Consider the following 22660-nt stretch of genomic DNA (forward strand, 5'->3'; position numbering starts at 1 on the left):
CATGTACAGCCTTGAGAAAGTCGTGGGTTACATTCCCAACACGACGAAACACGTGTCGGCTGTGAAATTCCAGAAATAAACTATAAAAGAATTTACTGGACCTCAAGGACGAGAATTATTTATGATTGCATGTCTAACGAATGGTGGAAACACTTGTACATTGTAACAACATTTAATTTAAAACGTATGCTAGGGAGTTTTTTAAGGTGTGAGGGTGGTGCACAGCAACTGAAATAAGTGCCAGCGCAGGGGAAAGGGGAGGAGAGAGCCATATTTCTGAGGATATGGAGCTCTCATGCTCCCTCCATGTCACACAGTACAGCACAGCCTTGCGGGCCTGTGCTGCATTGCATGACTTTTTGGTAAACCTCCCCCTGAGTGTTGCTTTTAGTATGAGCATCTGTGAGGCAAACTTTGTGAAAAATAATGTATTGTTATTAAATACGGTAATGTGATAACATAATGTCACATGTGCTTGCTTTGTTATGAATGCTTACTTCCATTCTGAACAGTCACAGGTATAATGATACATGTCTCAGCAAGAATCACATTTGACAAAATCTAAGGAGCACCAAATGGTTACTCCATGAATCTTGGTAACAAAACAAGCAAGGTGTTGCCTTACAACCTATAAAATGCACCCTTACTAATGTTACCACATTTACTTGAACAAACAGCAGACAGCCTAGAATGGTGTAAAGAGCATGTACTCCATAATTAGTGTTTTTGAAACAAGAGGGAGAAACAACTGTCTATTCCCTTGCAAAATAGAACATACACCAGTGAAAGTGCTAATGTTGCATGTAGGCCTGGGTGGCAAACTCCACTCCAATTGTGGAGTTTCCTGCACTCTGGACACAGTGGAGCACGGAGAAATGTTTCTCGCTAAGCAACGTGAAGTTGGTGAACACGTGGGAGGAAAATTCAACGCTAGACCATCTCCAAGCAAGATTTCTCAACGTGAGTGGCCATGGACAGTCGCCCTGCTCACGTTTTAGAAGCCTTCCGTTTGTGTTGAGGAAGCTGCCACTTGAGTAGAACATCTACTCGATCAGAAGAAGGAAGCAGCACCCTCTTGTGCTGTGCATTTTGCAGTTTGTGCTGATTTCCCTGTATGGGTCAAACATCCGACCTGAAGTGTATATGGATCCTATTCTCTGTGATCCCAAGATATCAAGTTGAGTGGTCTAATGTGCCATGAATTATATGCACAAAGATATGGTTGTTTCTCTGTCATACATTATGTTGTCCTCCATTTCAAAGCATGTGGAAATAACACCGTCGGCTTTTACTGGTTGTGGAGAATTTTCTTCGTTCTACATCAACAGTCATCCCCTATTCTACTCTACTATGCCTAAAAAGTGCAATCAGCTTAGGCCCACTTATCCCTGCTAACGAAATTAAAATACCTAGAAACACCCTTTTTTAGAACTATCCAGACCCTGGTTCCATCCAATCTTGAGTGTGGCCAGGTCCTACTCACAGTTCTCCCCAATCACCCATTAAAGAACCCTTCATAATGCAACACATCTGATAAGAAGACGAAAAGCATGTGACAATCTCACTCAGATCCTGACCTAACGGCACTACCTCTGAGCCTGCATCTTCTATGATAAATGGTGTATCCCCTATGAGACAAAGATTATACACTCCATAACCAGCAGAAAATTATTCAATCTCAGCAGACAATGCCTGGAGGAAATATTTCACTCAACTAGATCTCCAAAAGCAGGAACAACTTCCCTCAATCGATGTCACATAACTGTAGAACCATGTCCCTCTCTACAATACACTTTCCGAATCCATCTTCTAAATAATACAGTAGCTCAAACCTCTTCTTGTTTTCAAGCTTTCCTCAGGAGCTAATTTACAGAGGTTTGTGTGCAACTCAGTGTAATTTAGGTGTGGATAAATCATTTGTGAATCTAAATTCAACATTATAATTCTCAGATATCAGAATTGGGGGGCTTTTAGATTGGCAGAGTTCACTCTTGATAGTTGAAAGTCTTGGAAATGGCAGAATTTGGAATATGAAAAGTTAAATGCGTGGCATAAGAAATGAGGAATTCCAAGGAATAATGCAAAATTCATCAAAACAGATAATCACATACATGTTTGGAAATTCAATTATGTTTTGCATGGTTATTCCCAAACTGAAAACATTTTCAAAATTACTCCCAATAAACCTTGGGGCAACTTTGCATTCAGAACAGAAATGGGTAGGGACCACCCCAAAATGTCATAGGGCAGAAATAGAAGCTTTCTTTTTTGCTCATTGTAAAAATATTACCCTCTGGAGAAAATATATATACTTTGTTTTGTATTAAATGGAAATTCCCCACCAATAAATCTGGAGCATGTTTAAGTAATCATAGAAGTCTACAACTTTACTGCATTTACAGGAATACTCTTGGGAATGTTTATGAATTTTTAAAGAAATACAAATCTATGGTAAATATAGGGGGACAACTCTGGTAGTAGTTCTCTGACTTTTTATACCAGGTCTATGTGAACAGAGCTCTTACTGTTGAAATTCACCAGAGACCACCATGCTTCTATGTATTACAACTGGCATAGACAGTTTATTATTTGCCATTGATTGCCCAATTTACCAATGTCTACATATGACCACATACAAGTCGTCTTTAGGTCACAGTACTTGGCTGAAAATCGTATAAACTTTGAACTGCGTACTAGCCACCTCACTGGGGTAAATCATTGAGAATAAGAATGAAGGCATTTCCCGCACCTATCAAGATCACGAGAACTACTGTTGTTGCCTCATCAAATCTGGAAGAAATTGACTGACTAATGTGTAATTAAAAAAATATTTACTTCCAGACAACTGAAAGTATACCCGATTAAGTATTTGTTTCAAAATCTAAAGTGCTTGAAATTGCTCATGTACCTGGTTGTAAAGATATATCTAGCTCGATTGTCATTAAGACTATAGGAGATGTCAGGTTGACTAAAAATGGGGCTAGTACAGTCAAGGTTAATACATATGTCCCTTTAAAACATTGTGGCACTGTTGATAAAGTATCAACACTTTCAATTATGGCCAACCAGGGTGACCACCAGGATATTGCCAATTCCAAGCAAGTTCAGCATACTATTACAAATTTAAACAAAAATGCATGCTTTGGATGAGACCCCAGGTGCACTATCTGGAGACTGCTCTCCACCTGGAAATAGACTACTATCTTGGAATGTAGCTGGATTGCGTTCTAAGCTGACTGATTAGAACCGGGTGCCTTATATATAGAAATACAATATCTGTTTACTTCAAGAAACTTGAGAAAGTATTTATCAATGGGTTTACTTCTCTTAGTATAGAGGCAAAACCAGCTGAGCAATTTGGGAGAGCTATTGGTGGGCTTATGATTCTAATTAGGAACAATTATATAAGTGCATTTACGCCAATAGAAATTGACAGCCTTCAACTAATGGAGACCCATATGCTTTTTGCATCAGGATTCTGTATGGCTATTTTAAATATTTATGTCAGAACCATAAGGGTATCTGATAATTCACCTACATTACTTCTCTTGGAAGAAGCTATGGATGCTGTTCAAGTAAATACAAGAATTGTAGTAGCAGGGGACTTTAATACTTCATTTGAGCATTCCATTTATTCAAATGAGTTCACAAGAGAGGAAGATGAAATATGGGGTATTCCCCTCTGCTAGGACAAGCGTAGAAAAACCTTCAAATTTTGCATTAAAAATTGTTTCTTTAATAATTCGCAGGGGTCTTAGAGCATGTAACAGGCGCACGGTCTCTGATCCTAATCGAGCAATAATCTTCAAGAGAGGAGAATGTTCTAGATTATGTTCTTGTTGACATGAGATTATGGCTGATTTTGTCTGATATGGAAGTGGTTATGGGAATCGATAGCGACCATAATTCGTTAGAGGTCACTCTGGGGGTGATTCTTTGAGACAGGAAAACAGCCTTTGTACAACTGTAGTACCAGCTCCACTTGTTACCAAGAACTGTGGCTACGGTTCTTGGCTGAACGTAATGTCCAATCAAAAATTATACTAACGGGTCTATGGACTTTTTGTAAAGTACTCGGAGGATTATGTGGAGATTCATGAAAATGGAATTCCTATTTTAAATATACATCCCCGCTTAACTGAAGAGCTACAAAATGTTTTTATAAGGCTATGCCAAATGCAAACTTTTATCCAGCTAAGGGTGAAAAATGGTTTGATAAAGTGTGCAAACTAGCAAACACTTCATTCAGAATGGCTGTCACAGAGGGTGATCGGATTTGGATCAGTAAAGCAAGATCCACCTATAAGGCATTTTTGATAAAGGCAAAAAGAAATTGGGATGATAAATTAGGGCAAGATATGTTGACTGCTAGTAAAATTAATGATATTTGATTATTCTGGCACCTTGTGGCTTATACTAAGCCGGATAAGCCTGTCACATCATTATAACATCTTGACAGACAAATGGCTGGTGCATTCTTCTACCATTTATGCCCCTGGTGATTCCAATGATCTTCGGTGCAGAATTAATCTCAATGTCTTTACAACTTTGGACTCTACCTATCCTGTTGCCTTTAGACATTCGATACAAATAGAGCCATTGACTGCTTAAATTCTGCTAAGGCACCCGGCACTGATAAATCCCCAGATACCTATGTAAATCAAAGCCCCCGATTTGGTCAGTTACTTGAATTTATTAACAAATGTAGTAACAGCTGGGGGCAAGGTGCCTGACTCTTGGCTTGGGGCAGAAATCATAACAATCTATAAAAAGGGCGACACCAGTAATCCCTCAAACTATAGGCTGATCACCCTATTGAGATTTTCCCCAAAAATGTATGCAATGCAAATCTTAGAGAAACTCCTTGACTGGGCTGATGCAAATGAAATGTTGTCTCCCCTTCAGGCTGGTTTTCGAGTGAAGGTTATCACAATTGACCCGATTTTTAGGTTTACAATTTTGCACTGGAAGTATGTTTTAATACAAAACCAAAACTTTACGTGGCTTTTAATGATTTAGGAGCCACATGTATGGCAAGTTTTGTTGAAAATGGGGGTTCCAGGCAACCTTGTACACATAATTAACAAATGATATGAGATTAATTATGCTCAAGTTTGCTGGGACCCTAATGGAGAGCTAACGGACCACATTACCATTGAGAGAGGAGTACGCCAGGGTTGCGTCCTAGCATCTACCTAGTTCTCTTTATATAGTAATGATGTTGTAGAGGCCATGGAGCAATGCCGAAATGATACCCCGCTTTTGAATAATAGGAAGATACCAATCCATATTTTTGCCTATGACTCCCTTCTTATCTCTAAGAAACCCATGGGCCTTCTAGTTTTAATTAATACATTTTTTAATTTCTGTAATGTTAGGGTTTAGAGTTAAACGTGAGTAAAACAAAGTATATGATGTTGGAGATGACCCAAAGGAAGTGTCCTATCATCCGTGTAGGTAGTGACATTCTCGAAAGAGTACAAAGATTTGTTTACCTGGGCGTTAGACTTATGGATGACTATAGGTGGACAAGCCAAATGAGCAAGTGCACCTTAACAATAGAGCACAGATCCACTGCCATTATAAGATTTTAAAACCAAACAACATCACATGTAATTTCACCTGCACTTGAAATCTATCGTGCTACGACTCAATGAGCGGCGCTGAGATCTGAGGCCTTTCCTACTCTCACTCTTTGACAAGAGCGGAAAACAATTTCACAAGGAAATTTGGGTTTGAAAAGAGTTGCCGATTTGGCTGTCTTAAACATTTTAATCTATTGAGTTCATCTTTGGACAACACCTGAGCTAGAAGTCTACAGAGATTCATTTACTGACTTACTTAAAATATCCAAGAGCTAAGGATCTCCCATGGGTTAAACTTGTCTCGGTTTGGCTAGGAAAATTGGGCTTGCATAGCAAGTGGGATGACCCCTCTATGATGTGTAAAGATGTTTTCAAGATGGTGAAATCTTGGTACTGGGCTTATATAAATGATGGATACATAACACACAGCTCAAATGGTTCCTTGACAACTCTGTTTTTAGATTTTAAGTCTCTTCCTGCCTTTGAGAAGTTTTTAGACTTAATATCACCATCTATAGCTAGAAGTTGGTACATTTGTTTTTGCCATGGATGTCTTCCATAGCGATCTTTTACATGTAAATGGTACATGAAATAAGACTCTATTACTTGTTCAGCATGTGGTCTGAATGTTGAAGACGAGATACACATAATGTTTATGTGCCCTGAATATTGTAATTTATGTCACAAATGGATAGTGCCCATTTGCCATGAAGTGTGACCCCACAAACATCTGGTAGCCTACAGGATTTTAAAAACTGACACAACTCCTTTAATAGTATTAGCAGTCAGTATATTTTTACAAGCAGTCCGGTATAAGAGAACAAAAATTTCAAAAGCACACTGCTCAACGTTGTGCTAACTAAACAGGTCTTTTAATTATATTTTATTCTGCTCTTGTATGAATACTATTTTACAAAATAGTATGATTTTGTCTGGCCGATCTCACTTTAAGAGATAGACAATGTATTTCTACCTGCCTAATTTTAGAATATGAGATGATTACTGTAATTGTTATGTTCTCTTTTAAAGTGAGATGAAGTATAGGAGGATTGTTATGTATTTTTAAGGCATAAGTTTTAATAATACTGTGTTTTTGGTTGTGCACACTTTGATAGTCATTTACAACTGAATAAAGTATTATTACTACTAAATCTACTACCAGCGTCTGCCATTTTTTAATATTCTCTGGTCATTTACATCATTCTATTAAAAAGCTTATTATGTTCTTACAGCTTATCATTATACATTTGCATGTGTAGATTTTCAAATCAGCTGGACACATACCATGTAGACCTTTTATACAAACACAACGTGTACCCTCTCCTTGCTGTTCAATGTGTTTTTTACAATAATCCTCAAAGCAACCTTTCTTGTCCTAAGCTGAAATTACAAAAGCCTCCACATTCTTCCAGATTCTCCAAAGCTACAATCCTCATCCAGCCTTTACACCAACTCAACTTGATATCATATACCATCAGTTTTGTGGACAGGGTACTCTTTTGTGTTTGCAAAGCAGTACCCTGCCCGCCAAACTCTAAATCAGGATCTTAGATACCAAATAATTTCGATTTCATCTATTAATGAAAAAGGCAATCTCTTTCTTATGTTAAATTCATTAGGGGCACATGTGTCTTTGTCATAGATATTGATCTTTAATTCATTTTTTATTTGGGCTGCTACTGGGAATTTCAGTCTAGTCTTTCTTTAGTTTTGACAATTACCTTATTTAGTTCCCCACACATTGGGCCTGATTCACAAAGATAATTTACACTTTTTGAGTCACTTACACTTTTGAGTAAGTTTACTACTGTTGGCTAAGCACAAAATCTGATTGTAAGTACAACAAAAAAACAGTACTAACTCAAACACCAAATATGGCTGATTTCTTGTACTGCCCTGCCTCATAGAAAGTAATGGAAACAGGCAGTGTAAACAAAACTCCATAGACCAAACCGCTAGCAAAAGTCGTGCATTGCAGCGTATAACTTGAAAACTAAAGTAACATTCTTCACTCACATCCACTACTTAGGCTTGCTTCTTCCATTTTTATATTTGGAGTTCAACATGATCTAGCTTGTTGCTCCGACACTGTCAAACACCGCCACCCCTGTGTAGGAATGGAATGCGGGAGGTGTAAGGGTCTGGTAGTGGGCAGTTGCTGCCAGGATGTTGAGCTGACATGCATTAAACGTACCTGCTAATGCCACCACTTGTTGCGCTTCTATTCGGTGGTAAAGATTTGTTTTGGTGGTCGTCTGTCAGCCACAACGTTCCTTTCCTAGTGCCTCCTTTCTCAGTAGGATTTGACAGGCGACATACATCTCCTAGAATTTGGGTCACCATGCCTGTATTGCATGCTTGCTGAAGGGCTGTTCTGGTGTCAAACGGGTGGGTGTATGCCCATTATGTTTATCACTCAGCTACCAACTATCTGAAATTTTGTTAATTTGGCGAGCCCACAACCCATTGAAATACACAATCAGCAATCAGATCCCAACATGCATGTTTAGCTGCCATTATGTGACTTCGGGAAGAGACTTTGAGTGTGATTGGAAAGGGGATCTTACTGCACAATGTATGTACCATTGCCTGCAAAACTACACTCATCATGTGTGCAATGTGGCAGACTTATTGGAACAGGAGGAATTGTACTGCTCCTCTAAGATTTGCAACAATTAGAAGCCTTCACTGTGCTTCGGTGACAGGCACACCAGATTTGGAATATTTGTCACAACAGAGAATACAAATCTTGGTGACAAGCATACAGTATTAAGAAAAGAAAGCAGGGAAACATTCAAATTAGAATTGCAGTAGACATCTGATTATTGCCTACAAGAACAATTGGTGACAGGCACACTTTAATAGTGCACATACAAATGAGGAAAGTACTATCTAGTTAAAGACATTACCATATCAGTATGTGGCAGCAACTCAACCATGCAGGTCACCTCATGGAAGCACCTGCACCATGTTTGCATGTACCACAAACTCCTCCGTTGAAATGGCAGCAGTGGTAGGAAACATTTAGAGGCAATTGACGGATACACCTTTACTTCTAGAAAGAAACAGGTACTTTTAATATACAATTTAAGTGTGAAGGCAGGAATATTTTGAAATCTTTACCCCTGGAAATAGTTACTATCTTCACAGTTGTGGGTGAAGAAGGTGATTCTTCAACTGGGATTGATGAATATGCTTCCATTATCAACACTTTGGATAAAACATTAAATCCAAGAAAATCATAGTTCAAGAACGTCATAAATTCCTTAATTCCTGGGGAGTCTATTGATGATTTTGTTGCCGCACTCAGAACACTTGCAACTACATACACCTATAGAGAATTCAGAGATGAAATTATTCATGATCAATTAATTGAAAGAACTACCAACAAGAAAATGTAAAAAAGCTGAGGACCCTGATTTAGAGACTGATCAGAAATTAGCTAGGAGCAGTTAACATTCGCAAATTTGCATGAACTAAATGAACGAAGAGTTAAATCTACAGAGGTGACACATCTTCATGTGAAACACAATTCTAATACCCATAAAAATGACACGTTCCACTGTGGTAGCAAGTTCCACCTAGAAAATGGCAGATGTTGTTCAGCTATAAAGCAAACCTGTTTCAAGTGGGGCAAAAAGGCCACTTTTCACATGCATGCTGAGCAATTTCTGGACAAAAATGTGCTCCTTTGCAGAACATCAAAAGTAATGACGAAGTTTTTATTGACTCTGATGAGGAAAACATTGTCGTATTAATGCTATCCTCAATACGTCAGGAAGGGAGTGAAATTATGAAAATATCCATGGTGGGATCATGCAAAAGGAAACCTTCATCCTGTGTACTGCTGGTAAATAATAGAAGCGTGACATTTCTGGCGGACTCCAGTTCTCCCTTCATGTTAATGAATAGGAGGGATTTGGGGGAAATCGGGCATATTGTAGTGCATCAATCTCATAAAAAAGCTTTGCATATGGAGGTAAAAGAGTGGAGGTAATGGGTAAGTTTGATGCTGATTTGAAAGCTGATGGAAACAATGCTATGGGACCAGTATACATTGTCACAGATGGTGAAAATGTGTTAAGTTGGGATGAATAAGGGGAATTGGGAATTATTATAGACCCCAATCACACTGACATGGCTTGTATAAATAAAAGGTGTGTGGAATGATTTGTGCGCAAATATTGCCTAGCCTCCCTAGTGCAAGTCAGGTCAATCTTGTAAAAGCTGAGGATTGGATCAAGAATTACCCTGAGGTTTTTAATGCAAAATTGGGAAAGCTTAATGGTTTCCAGCATCACCTAATTTTAAAATACAATGCAAGAGGGGTGGCCTACAAAGTAGGCAAAGTGCCATTAGGCTTACGTGATGAATTGAGACTTGAATTAGAAAGACATAAGGCATAATTTAACTCAGCGAGGGGTCAGAATGGATGGCCTCCATGATAATACTGGCACGAAAAGCTGATAGGTTGATGAGACTTTTTGTGGATCTAAAAGACTTAAAATTTAACATTTGGGTAGATCACCAACCTTTACCCAGCATCAATTAAATGCTGCCAATTTTGACTCGTGCAAAGTTCCTCACTTCACTCGATGTATCAGCAGCTTAAAATCAAATAGAGTTGAGCAGAGATTTAGACACCTAACATCGTTCATCACACTTGAGGGGGAATATCACTATTACCACATGCCATTTGGCATGGCATCAGCCATATTACAACGGTTGCTGAACAATTTATTTAAAAACCCCAAAGGGGTTATGTTTTTCCAGGGTGAGATTATGATATTTAGGGAAATTGAGGGGGTACACGACAACTGAATGAGAGGCGTTTTAGAGACTATTACATTTAGTGGATCGACTCTAAAGAAAGACAAATTAAAATGTTCTCAAAAAGATGTGGATTACTTGGAACATCATGTGTCAGAAAAAGTGGCTGAACCAAGAGTGAAGATTTTAGATGCCATTCAAAGTGCACCCAAACCTAGAGCCAAAGACCAGCTTTGTTCATTCCTCAGGCTGGTGGGATATTATTCCAAATTTGTTAGTACATTTTCAGATAAAACACAGTGTTTACATAAGCTACTTAAAAAACTTAAATATGTGTGGGATGAGGAATGTGATGAGAGTTTTGAGTTAATCAGAAAAAGAAATAGAAAGAGGTCATCTTCACCGATGCTTGTAAAGTAGGGCTAGGTGCAGTGCTTATGCTAAAAAGGGGAGATAAGAGTGAGGAAACCATCGCTTTCGCATGAAGAAACTGAAAAGGAGCAGAATCCACTTATTCTACAATGGAAAAAGAGGTTTTGGCCATGTGGTAGGAGTGCAACATTTCAAAAACTTCTTATCTCTTTAGAACAGACCACAAATCGTTGGTGGATCTTTCCACCACAAAAGGTCGTGGTAGAGCTACCCCATGTATTGCCAAATGGCAATAGAAATTGCAAGAATTTCATTACAAATTGGAATAAGTACCAGGAACAAAGAATTATGTGGCGGACTGTCTCTCTAGAGTGCCACTGGAAGGGAGTGAGAAATAAAGGAAGCGAATGATGTTCTTGAAATTATATGTGTTATCAGTTCAGTCAACGGCACTATGAAGGGGGCTTTGACAGAGAAAGAGGGGTTGGATGCTGTGTCGAATGACAAGGTGATATAAGAAAAGATGAATTGTGTGGTGAATTGTTGGTCAATTGTCAAAAAATACCCCAGAAACATTAATTCCTTACAAGAGAGTGGAGGAAGAATTGTCCATTGTTATGGGCATTGTGCGCATGAGTGAGCAGTTGGTTATTCCAGGATGCCTACACAAAAGAGTGCTGGCCTTGGCCCATGAAGGGCATCTTGGGATTTGGGGCTTGAAGTAGAGAGCGAAGGTGGATTTTTGGTGGCCTTGAGTAGACAAAGCTGTTGAGCACTATGTCTGTGATTGTTGCATGTGTGTACATAGTGATAAATTGCAGGTGACATGTCCTTCTCCTGTCAACCATATCGTGGTCAAAAGTCCCCCTTGAAGTGAAGTGACATTCAATGTGTCTGGACCATTTTTTGCGACTGGTAATCCGCCTCAATATGTTTTGGTCATGGTAGACTATATGACTAAATCGCCTGAGGTAAAATTTGTGGACAATACAAATACTGATGCTGTCATAACATTTTTCAAGGAAATGTTTATGAGGGAAGGTTTCCCCGAGGAAATGGTGACAGATAATGGTACACAACTAGTGTTAAAAAAATTGAAAATGTTCTAAAAAAGACAGTCATAAAGCACATTTTAACTAGGGGTGGGCAGAATTTGCGTAGTCCGCGAAACGGTAAAAAATCTCCGCGAGCAGGCAGAATTCCCGAACACGCAGAATTGCTTATTCCGCCCATCAGCGAGGCTTTTTTCCTGTTCAAGAATGCTGTTTACGTGCTCTGGGGACATATCTTGCGAGCACACATTTTGAAAGCGCGAACAAGCAAAAAATTACCCAAAGTTCCGCAAGTGGAAAAGAATTTACCGCCCAAGCCTAATTTTAACTTCTCTGTATAATCCCTGCAGTAATGGACTGGTAGAAAGGAGGAAACAAGTTATAAAGGACCATTTGCAGCTTGCTCTCAGCAATTGATTACATAGGAAATAAGCAATTGATGATATCTTGTGGGTGTACAGGAATAACCCTGTTTAAATTGCTGAGAGGCAGGGTTGCAGGGACCCAATTAAAAAGTTTGCAAATTAAACAAAGAGTGGATGTCCACAAAAACCATTGATGCTGTAAAAAAGGCATGTGTGATGGATGTAAGGATTGCAGAAATATAGGACTAAGAACGATCGACACAGGACAATGGCTGTTCAGGTAAGAGACTGGGAAAGAATTTAGAACCCTGGTTTTGTCAACAAGGTTTGTCATGCTTTTCTGCACCCACCCTTGTGAGAGAAGTGAAGGATCATGCAGTGATGGTAGAAAACGGTAAAAAGTGGAACATGTATTTTCTCTCAATAGTGTCTGAATCCAAAACTGAGTATATTGGTAGGAAAATGGGGATACAAACAGATGTTAGTCCCAAGTAAGGGTGGGTGGAGTGGTAGAGTGCCACTACGCAGAGTTCCACAGAGTTGCCTAAAAACTGTGGAACTACTTTCCGCTCCACCCTAAGAGGAAATCTGCATGGGATGCAAGCAAGGGCACTTACCTGGTCTGGTGTCTCTGCTCTCTGCCATGCCTGGGCTGCCTTCCTTGTCGCTGGGGTCTCCTCCTTGCCGTCTTCGCCGGTCACAAACCCCTACGTTCATGCTTGCACAGTCCTCCCAAGACTACAACGCCACTCACCGCTGGTCCCAAGGACAAATGTACCAATAGGAGAGTTTTGATTAGAACAAGTTCACGTTCTATGAAGTTCAAAGATTACAAAATGTATTAACTATTATACTTTGTTGCCGCTATAGTTGATGTTTATGGTATACAGCTTTGTGTCACGTTAGCTTATAAACTTAGAATATTTTAATTTTATATTTGGCATAGTTCTTTCTACGTATATTTGTTAAAGTTCATTTCTGTGTTTTACACTTTATTTAATATTTTTATGAAGGAAGGGGGTGTGTAGGGATGGAATGTGGAGGTTGTAAGGGTTCTGTGTGCACTTCAATACAGTCTTAATCTCTTGGATTTCCTCAGATGTTGATATGCACATCTGTTTTTGGTGGTTGGATTTGTCCCTTAACAGGTGGTCTTGAAATGAGGTCCAAAACAGCCTTAATTAGTGCTCTATTATTGTTTTGATTTTGTTCTTATGAGCCTTTCTTTAGCATAACTATTCATAACAAATAGGGGTGTTACCTTGTGCAGTTGTTTTTTCAGAATTTCTCTTGCAGATGCCTATAGGTGGGGACTGTAGTTGGCAAGAAAGGCAATATAGTGGTTTCTATGCATAAGAAGCATTGGTCAAAGATTCCAGGTAAGAAGCGCCAGAGTGGGTGGAGATAATTCTTTGTGAGAAGTCTGAAGACACAGCAGGTGGGAGTGCTTGGGCTTGGTTTAAATATTGTCCGCACACAAGTTGGCACTGAAATGTGGTAAAATCTCACAAGATTTTGGCAAATCCGGCGAGCATGGCATAGATGAATGGAATAACATCAAGCATTTTTTGTCACTTCAGGACAAAGGCCCATTCAGGCAGGAAATGCTTATTAAATACATTTTAGATACGCAAAGTCACACAGTGTGTAGCCATTAAACTGCAGCTGGTGGACTGAGATATTTTTATGCAGCTTCAATTTACCTTGGAAACCCTTCCAAACTCTCACAGACCCTTGCACAGGGTATGGATGATCTTGAGACACAGTTGGCATATGCTGGGTGCACAAACTCACCAAGCAGGGAAATAGGGGTTCACCACTGATCTTCGCAGAATTGATGTCCCTGTGATCTTCACACAGAAGGTTTCAATTATTGGATAAAGTCAGTCCTTCATCTTGTCAGTGTCTCCACTTTCAGGCAGCTGGGGTAAACTCTCCTTTGTTCAGTCTCCTTCCTCAGGAACAGCTCCAATGCTTCTCTCACATCAGCAAGGGTGGGCTACTCTTCTCAGGACAAATCTTTAAAGCTTCGAACAGGAATGCTTACGCCCCAAATTATTTCCAACACCTTAAGTTCTGTAACCTGGGTACTGATAAGTGAGAGGTCTTAGTACAATGCCTTAGGGTTTCAGCCCCATTCTTATAATATGTTTCCAAACAGTGTTTGTGGATCCTACAGGCACAGTATGGCTGCTCATTTTAGGCAGCTTTGCTCCTTTTGCTTATTTCTTCCAAAGCAACCACAACCTTTGTCTTCGAGCAGGAAGTAGGGGTAGCAAGCCCCGTCTCATTGAACCTGAAACATAAGCACGAAAGAAATAGGACCCTTATTATTCTACATTTATCAGTCTAATGGCGTTAGCACCTCAGAGGGAACAAAAGGTTAAAACATGGTCAAGGACTATCGCTGCACTTGATAGAACTGTTGTCTCCTATTCTCCCACATCATAGAGCCTTCCATATGAGAGAGGATTCAGGAATACATTGAAGGAGTAATATACATTGCTCATCAGGAACTGCACCCTTATTCTCACTTTTGTGCACCCCTCTCACAGAGAAAGTCCAAAATTGATTTCTCTGTGTCCACAGTGAAGAATAACACTAATTTCTTACTCATTCTGCTACACACATTCCAAATCCACATACATGTAACCTAACATCCGCACATACAGAAAAGAACCAGGTTACAGGAGGCTGACAGACTTCGTGAGAGGCAGGACAAATCGAAAACTCTCCATCAACAAGTTTCAGGTAAGAATGCTTGTTCTGCCATATTAAAACATCAATGCCACCACTGTCAGTCTGCTACAGTCTATTCAGATAGCACTAGTCATGTTTGATTACTAAAGGTGAGCATGACATGACCCTGTGGATTGCAATCTATAGCACATTGTTCCTTCAGCATGCCATGCATGGTTGTCATGTACTCTAAGGTAAAACAAAAATTGTCAAAACACCAGAGGGTTGCTCCTTTGAAACCTGATGGCCGGGATGCATGCTCTCCAAACAAGAGGACATTTCTGCCTAACCACTGTGAACACTTTAACAACTTCTAGGGTCATGATATATATTATCTGATAAATAAAAGATCTGCATATACATTTGTCAGACTTTTATGAAAGGTTCTACATATAGATTATCTGATAGTAATGATGATACAAATAGAATTATAGATAAATAACAAAGGTCTGACTTTACTTCGCATACATTTACAACGCATGGCTTTACAATGCAGTTTTTACATTGCAACATCCTTTACAACGCACTCCATTATATTGCATGGCACTGCATCGCATTTTTAGAAACTACCTTTACAACGCATTCCATTACATTGCATTATACCTTTACAACGCATACCATTACAATGCATACCATTACATGGCATTTAAGGTAAGTATTGGATAGTACAGGGGTAAAAATTACAATTCTAACTCCAGGGGGTGCAACAGTAGGGTAAGTGTTGGATAGTGTAGGGGTAAAAAATACTATTCTAACTCTAGGGTAAGTGTTGGATAGTGTAGGGGTAAAAATTACTATTCTAACTCCAGGGGTTGCAACAGTAGGGCAAGTTTTGGATAGCGTAGGGGTACTATGCATTGGAATGGTATGCGTTGGAATGCTTGCGTTGTGGCAAGCGATGTAGTGTCATGCGATGTAGTGTCATGCGATGTAGTGTCATGCGTTGTAATGCCTGCATTGTAGTGACATGTGTTGTAAAGGATGTTGCGATATAATGACTGCGTTGTAAGTGTAGTGCGATGTAATGGTTATATTGTTAAGGATGTTTCCCATAAAGAACAGTGTATTCCGGGGATATTGTTTTTCACTGAAGGGTTATGAGTGACATCAAATATACAAGAGTGAAGCTCAAGTAGTCTATGATGTCACTCAAAACTCTGAGGTAAAAACATTCCTGCAATTCACCTTTTAACCATCTATTATTTTATGTGATCCTTGGTCCACAAAAGCATTTGCCCCTCCTTTATACAGCCACAAAAGGACAGAGAAGTAATGAGGGCACATGGCCTCTCCTCAACTGTCTCAATTTAAAAAAAAAGTGAAACTTGGGCTCCTGCCATTCACCCCCATCTTTCTCCTTGCCTTTAAGCCTACTCTCGAGTGCTGCACTGACAGGCTTTCTAAGAGGGAAGACACAGTGCCCTGGATTTCCTTCATCATGCAGCAACTGTGTTTAACATGTCCTGTTGTTCACCATTGCTATGTCATTGTAGGGTTTGATTGGCTTATAAGACAGTCAGGCAGTGCCTGATGAGCTAGTCTGACCGGTTATTATATGGGCCTGATGTTTGGCTGTTTGTCGGCCTGCTTTATGGTCTACTCGGCCGGTTTTTACTGTTGATTTCCCTAATATAAAAACAAACTTTGCCTAAAGCAAGCTTAGATCCATGCAGTCTTCCATATCCTGAAAAACACTTCTACAGCTTGTCTTTTCAAGTGCAAAATGGCCCGAATTTGCATACATTGGCCACCTTTTCAGCTATTCAATTAACTATTGGGGCCATATTTGTTTTGGTGCCAGGACCTATTTGTTGACCCAGTCCCACTCTGCGTCTTGACAGTAAATTACTGTATATAGCCCTTGAAAAAGTGGTGAATCATGTCACCACCGCATTTGTTGAAACTAATTTAATACTCCACCAGAGTCCTTCTGGATTCAGGGCTAACTTCAGCACTGAGACTGCATTGCTGGAAGTGTCGAAAGCCATAAAGGACGTTTTGGATAAGGGTGGCAAGGCCGTACTGATATTACTGGACTTATCTGCGGCCTTTGATACCGTCCCCCATGACCATCTCCTGTTGAGGCTTTGGGAGTGCGGTTTTGGGAGTATGGTATCCAACTGGTTTGCCTCCTTTTTAAAGGATCACCAGCAAACTGTTTGGTCTCCACTTTTTACTACTCCTATCCCTCTTCTGGAGGTGGGTGTTCCTCAGGGATCAATTTTGAGCCCCACCCTTTTTTAACATATATATATGGCACCCTTAGCGACTCTGGCCGAGGGCCATGGAGAAAATATAGTATTGTATGCGGACAACACTCAGTTGCTCTTCACTTGCAATAAAGATGCAGATTTTAAAGGAGACGTGATTAACTGCTGCCTAACAGAAGAGTTCTCCTGGCTTCAATTAAATCAGCTTCAATGCAATCCTGAAAAGTCAGAGATCATCTTCTTTGGCCACCCCCCAGCAACGACTGGCATAACTGGTGGCCAGCTGACTTGTCCCCCCCCTACATCTTCCATAAGGTTTGTAAAAAAATGTAGGGGTCAAGATGGACGAGAATCTCTCTATAGAGGCACAGATCCAGGCAGTGGCTGGATCCTGCTTTGGCATGCTAAAGATGCTAATGCAGTTTTTTGCCTTTCCTGCCAATCACCAACAGGAAAACAGTGGTCCAAGCACTGCTGCTGGTGGCCCAGAATGCAGCAGCCAGAGCAATACGCTATACTCACTAAGGTCCTCAGCACTTGAGCTGGCACATACACCTAGATACCTCCGATCTTGGATCAGGGGTCGCTCCTTCGGGGTACAAGCGGCGCAATTGTGGAATAAGCTGCCGGTGGATTTAAGACTGACGCAGGATCTTCTTATATTCCGGAAATCACTGAAAACCTGGTTATTCCAGCTATAATACTCAATCTGGTGGTCATAGTGTACAGTCAATGTTGTCATCACGCCTTAGTGCCGGGACGCTCAATCGAGTAGCTGTGCGCTTTACAAATACCCATAACATAACATAGAATCCAGTCATTTACTCTATCAGCTCTCTATGAGAATAAAACACTAAACAACTGGCAAATGAAAGGCAGACAGAATGGTTGCAGAGTACCATCCAGCGTAGCCACAGGTGATCTGAGCACCGCCCCCAGCAATAGTGGATTGTGGCTGGCGTGCGTGCGGGAGGCTGGCATTCTCGCTCTTCTGCCCTGCTAAGGATTGCGGCATCGCGGCTGAGCGGTGAAGCAAAGCATTGCTTTTCCGCACGGCGGTGCCTGTTTTCCCATCTGAACTCCGAAGGGCTTGCCGGACAGAAGCATTTATGCTCCCCTGCCAGGTGTTGAAGGAGCCTGCCAGAGGTAAGGAGAGGGAGGCGAGAGAGCCCAAGGCGGCGGTGGTGGCGGCTGCTTTGATGTACGAGCGCTGCTTCCTCATTGCAGCTATTTAATGCCGAGGTCTGGGTATAGGCTGTAAACATTAATAAACACCTCTGCACCCTGGGAGAAGCCGTGTGTGGAAGTGAGCCCCCGCTGATTGTAAACATTAATAAACACCTCTGCATCCTGCATGCCCTGCTATAACCTGCAACAGGATAGATTCTGGCTTCACTTTGCTTCTCTCTTGCAAGGTGCCTCCTCCGCTCCTTCGCAGTCTGCAACATGCTGGTTTTACGTAGGGCTCAACCTCATGCTGCACCCTGGGAGAAGCTGTGTGTGGAAGTTTTTCAAACTTCATGCCTCATTGAGAGAATCTGTATAAATAAAAAAGGCATATTCTAGAAGTACTTTCTACGCTATCTCGAGGGGTTGTAAGGAGCGGCAAGAAGTGGTAAGGAGGCGTTCTGGGGGAACTGATACCAGAATGCTCAATGCCCACCTCAAGGTCAAAACTTGCCGACGCCAGGATAAGGAGGTAAAAGAGGTAGCCCGATTGGCCTGTAAGGAGAATGCCCCAAATCTGCTTGACTCTGATTCAACTCTTGAGGGCTCAGAGGAAGAGCAACCACCCTCTGTTGCATCTTCGGATCAGGCGGGCTTAGTAGGAGTGGCTGATAAGAACATAGCTACAGTTATGCCTGGAATAACTCCACAGGAGATATCAGGGTCCGAAGGTCTTAAAAAGGCGAAAGTGACAAAAGAAGCAAAACAATTTGCCTTATTCTTAAAAAAAGCGACACTGAAGTCCCCCTCTCCCGGCTCTAGCTCTGCCCTTAAGCTTGCTAACAAACCCTCTGGTGTTATATCTCCATCAGCTCTAATACCGGTAGTAGTAGATTTGACCCCTTTACGTCTGGTAAAACCGCAAGCAAATTTGAAAACTGGTCTCATTGCAATCAGGGAGACATCCCTGGGCCAAACACCCAATCAGGACGAGACAACATCTCTAACTCTGCTGGCCACTCAGAAAGGGAGACAAGTGGGACATCCAGGAACCTCGGAAACCTCGGAAATTCATGATGTACCAGGACAGGCCGTTATCACCGCCAGTGCCCCACTACAACATCGACCCCTCAAGCCAAGTTACCAACTCAGCTTCAGGCACAGGCGCCCTTACAAGAGCCTGTACCCTCAACTGGTTTGATGTCTACTGAGAGGATTTTGGAAGAGAACTCTTCTTCTGCTGTGGACCCTCCCCATGTTAACTATAGCACTAATATGGAACCAGTTGGTGAATTTCAGATGAGTGTCAAAGACATGCTAAACTTAATTCTGGAGGAGGTCCGTGAGTTGAAAAAAACTCAGAAAGCTGAACTTGCCTCTCTTAATCAACGCCTAGAGAAAATTCAAGGCACAATGTCAACCCTTCCAGTTAAACTGCAGAAGGCAGAAGCCAGGATCTCAGCCTAAGAGGACCAGATGACCATCGCAATGGGAGAGGCCAAAGCGGCGGTTAAAAGCAAGCATGCCCTTGAGAACAAACTGGAGGAGTTAGAAAATCACTCTTGGAGGGCCAATCTCTGGATAGTGGGAATTCCAGAAGGAATCGAGGGCTCCCAAACCTTGCAGTGGGTCAACTCATTTATCAAACAAAAGGTCATCCCAGAGTTTGAAGGCGATCTCACCATCACCAGGGCTCATTGTGTTCCTGCCCGCCCATTTCCGAATTCCACGTTACCACGTACAATACTGTTAAACTTTGCAGACTATCGCATAAAGGAGAGGATATTGTCTAAAGCAATCCAGCAGAGACATGTAAAATGTCGCATTTTTTCTGATATGACAGCTGTCGCGGCGCGCAGGAGGAAAGAATTTGTGAAGATCCTCCATCTATTTAAAGCTAATGGGGCACAAGCATCTATCACCCAGCAGTCCAAAGTGAGGGTCTTGGTTAAGGGCCCATTTTTTATGTTTTCCGATCTGGATGAAGCCCAGGAATTATTAAAAGAGATCTTGCAGGGCTCTGGGGTTTAGAGGGAGATGCTGTTTATTATTATAACCCCACTGGCAGGGAAACTGGGGGGTAAGGTGGGTTAAGCAATGCTTACCCGTTGCTTCTTTCATTGGAATGCCCAGTCAAGGTTATGTTGTTTGTTTAGCAGCTATTTGATTATAGTAGGGACTGTATCCTTACTGTGCATGCTTGCTCGTATGTGTAATTAATTGATAGTAATTTTCAGCATTGCTGGGGGTAAGGGGTGACATTACTCGGGTGAAATGTGGTTGGTGTGGTCGTGGGGGTCTTCCACATTTTGGGGGAGGAATCACGAGGGGTGGGTTGGGAGCATAAGGGGGAGAAAAATGAAGTCCTTTCTTTCTTTCTTTTTTAACCCATTCAGGTTTTATACATCCGTTTGTTAGCTTGACTCCGGGTAAGATGTTTAAGGGTCGAGCCTTGTTTAGGTTTTAACTATGGCTAGTAAAAAAATGCTGAAAGTGGTTTCTTTTAATGTTAATGGTCTCAATAATAAAAAGAAAATATGGGCAATATAATCATGGATTAAAACAGAAAACCCAGCAGTTATTTTGTTACAAGAGACCCATATACCTGCTGTAAATCTGCCCGATCTTTGGATGTTGAGATCCTGGGCAGCCTATAGGGGATTTTCATCGTCTTCCGCTTCCCATTGAGGGACAGCAATATTTTTAAGTAAAAAACTTCAGACGGAGGTGGTCAAATTTGATAAAGATCTGCAAGGTTGCTGGTGTTGGGTTACCTGCTCTCTTAGACCAAGACAGATACCGATAACGTTTGTCAGCATATATGCCCCGGTTGAGGACAACTTTAAGGCCTATGAGGATCTGTTTCAGTCCCTAATTCAGGTACCCGGGGAGCTGATTTTGGGGGGCGATTTTAATGTTCTATTGAATCCTAAACTAGATTCATCAGTGCAGGATAAAGAGCAGTTGAAACCTAAATCCCTAAGAACCTTGCAAAATTATAAAGTAACCTTGGATCTACAGGATCCTCGGCGTGTGGCTTTTCCAACCAAAATAGCGTATATTTGTTTGTCAGGTAGATTTCGTTCTTCATCATGCATTGATTTTTTTTTGGTTTCACGGAAGTTGAGTTTTAGCCAGCAAAGGTTCCTATATAACGGATTCTCTGATCATGCCTTGTTGGTGCTTGAGCTACTTTTAGGAAACTGCTCTAGGTCCCCTAAATGGTGGTCGCTGAACAGACGATTTTTGAATGAAGAGGATTATTGGGACAGAGATTAGGGAGTTTTATCACAAAAAAGTGAGTTTGCACCTCTGAGTGTGGTCTGGGACAGACTTAAGGCCTTCATCCGGGGGTTCATTATTGGAAAAGACGCAGAAATTGTTAGAAAAGTTAGGGAAGATAAGAGAATCTTGGAGCAGAAGTTCCAAGTGTCTTGCTCTGCTTTTGTTAGTAACCCCTCTGTGTTTAATCAGCGTGCACTCAGTGCCAATTAACCACATCCATGCTGGTGACGGGACCACTCCATCACCAGCCACGGATGAGTGGTCCGCCGCGCCTGCGCTGCAGTGATTTCCCGCCTGCGCGGCGTATTCTATTGAGCGGGCCACGGCGGAAATACCGCCGCTGCCAAGGGGTTATTACACTCAGAGTGAAGCCTCCTATCCATAATATCGCCCAAAAACATATGAGGAAAGTAATTTTTATGGGTAGGTTTTTAGCTTGGCAGGCCAGGGAGCAAGTTGCTGCAAATCAGATCAATGCGTTGAAATGCCCCTCATCTGCCTCATTTAAAATTGGGAAAATAATGCTACAGCATTATGAGTCCATTTATGGCCAACATCAGACTGCGGATATGACCTTGCTAGAAGGATTTTGCAGAACAATAGCCCGCCGACACTCTCGGATTTAGAGAAACTTTCTATGGCAAGCCCCTTCACTATGGAAGAATTGGAGGGGGTCATTAAGAATCTGTCAAATGGCAAGGCCTGTGGCCCGGATGGGTTTCCGCGTGAATTTTTTTAAGTCTTTTTAGTTCAGTGGCGGAATTTTTCCTTCATTTAGAAAACTCTATGCTTGAGGGCGGGAAATACCAGAGTCCTTCAGACAAGGCAACATAGTCAGCATTCTGAAAAAAGGCAAGAGCAGTAAGGATCTGAACTCTTATTGCCTGATAACGTTGTTAAACTCAGACTATAAAATCATGACTAAATTGTTGTCACTTCGGTTTAACCATCATGCGGTGCAATTGATACATTCGGACCAGAATGGTTTTATAGCTGGTAGGCAGCTAGCCTCCAACACACATTATTTATCTGAGGCGTTGGGCTATTTCAATACCCAGAGGATACCCGCGTTAGTCCTTCTACTAGACGCCGAGAAGGCTTTTGACCTTGTTGTG

Source organism: Lissotriton helveticus, chromosome 4_1 (assembly GCF_964261635.1).
Source record: "Lissotriton helveticus chromosome 4_1, aLisHel1.1, whole genome shotgun sequence".
Lineage (NCBI taxonomy): Eukaryota > Metazoa > Chordata > Amphibia > Caudata > Salamandridae > Lissotriton > Lissotriton helveticus.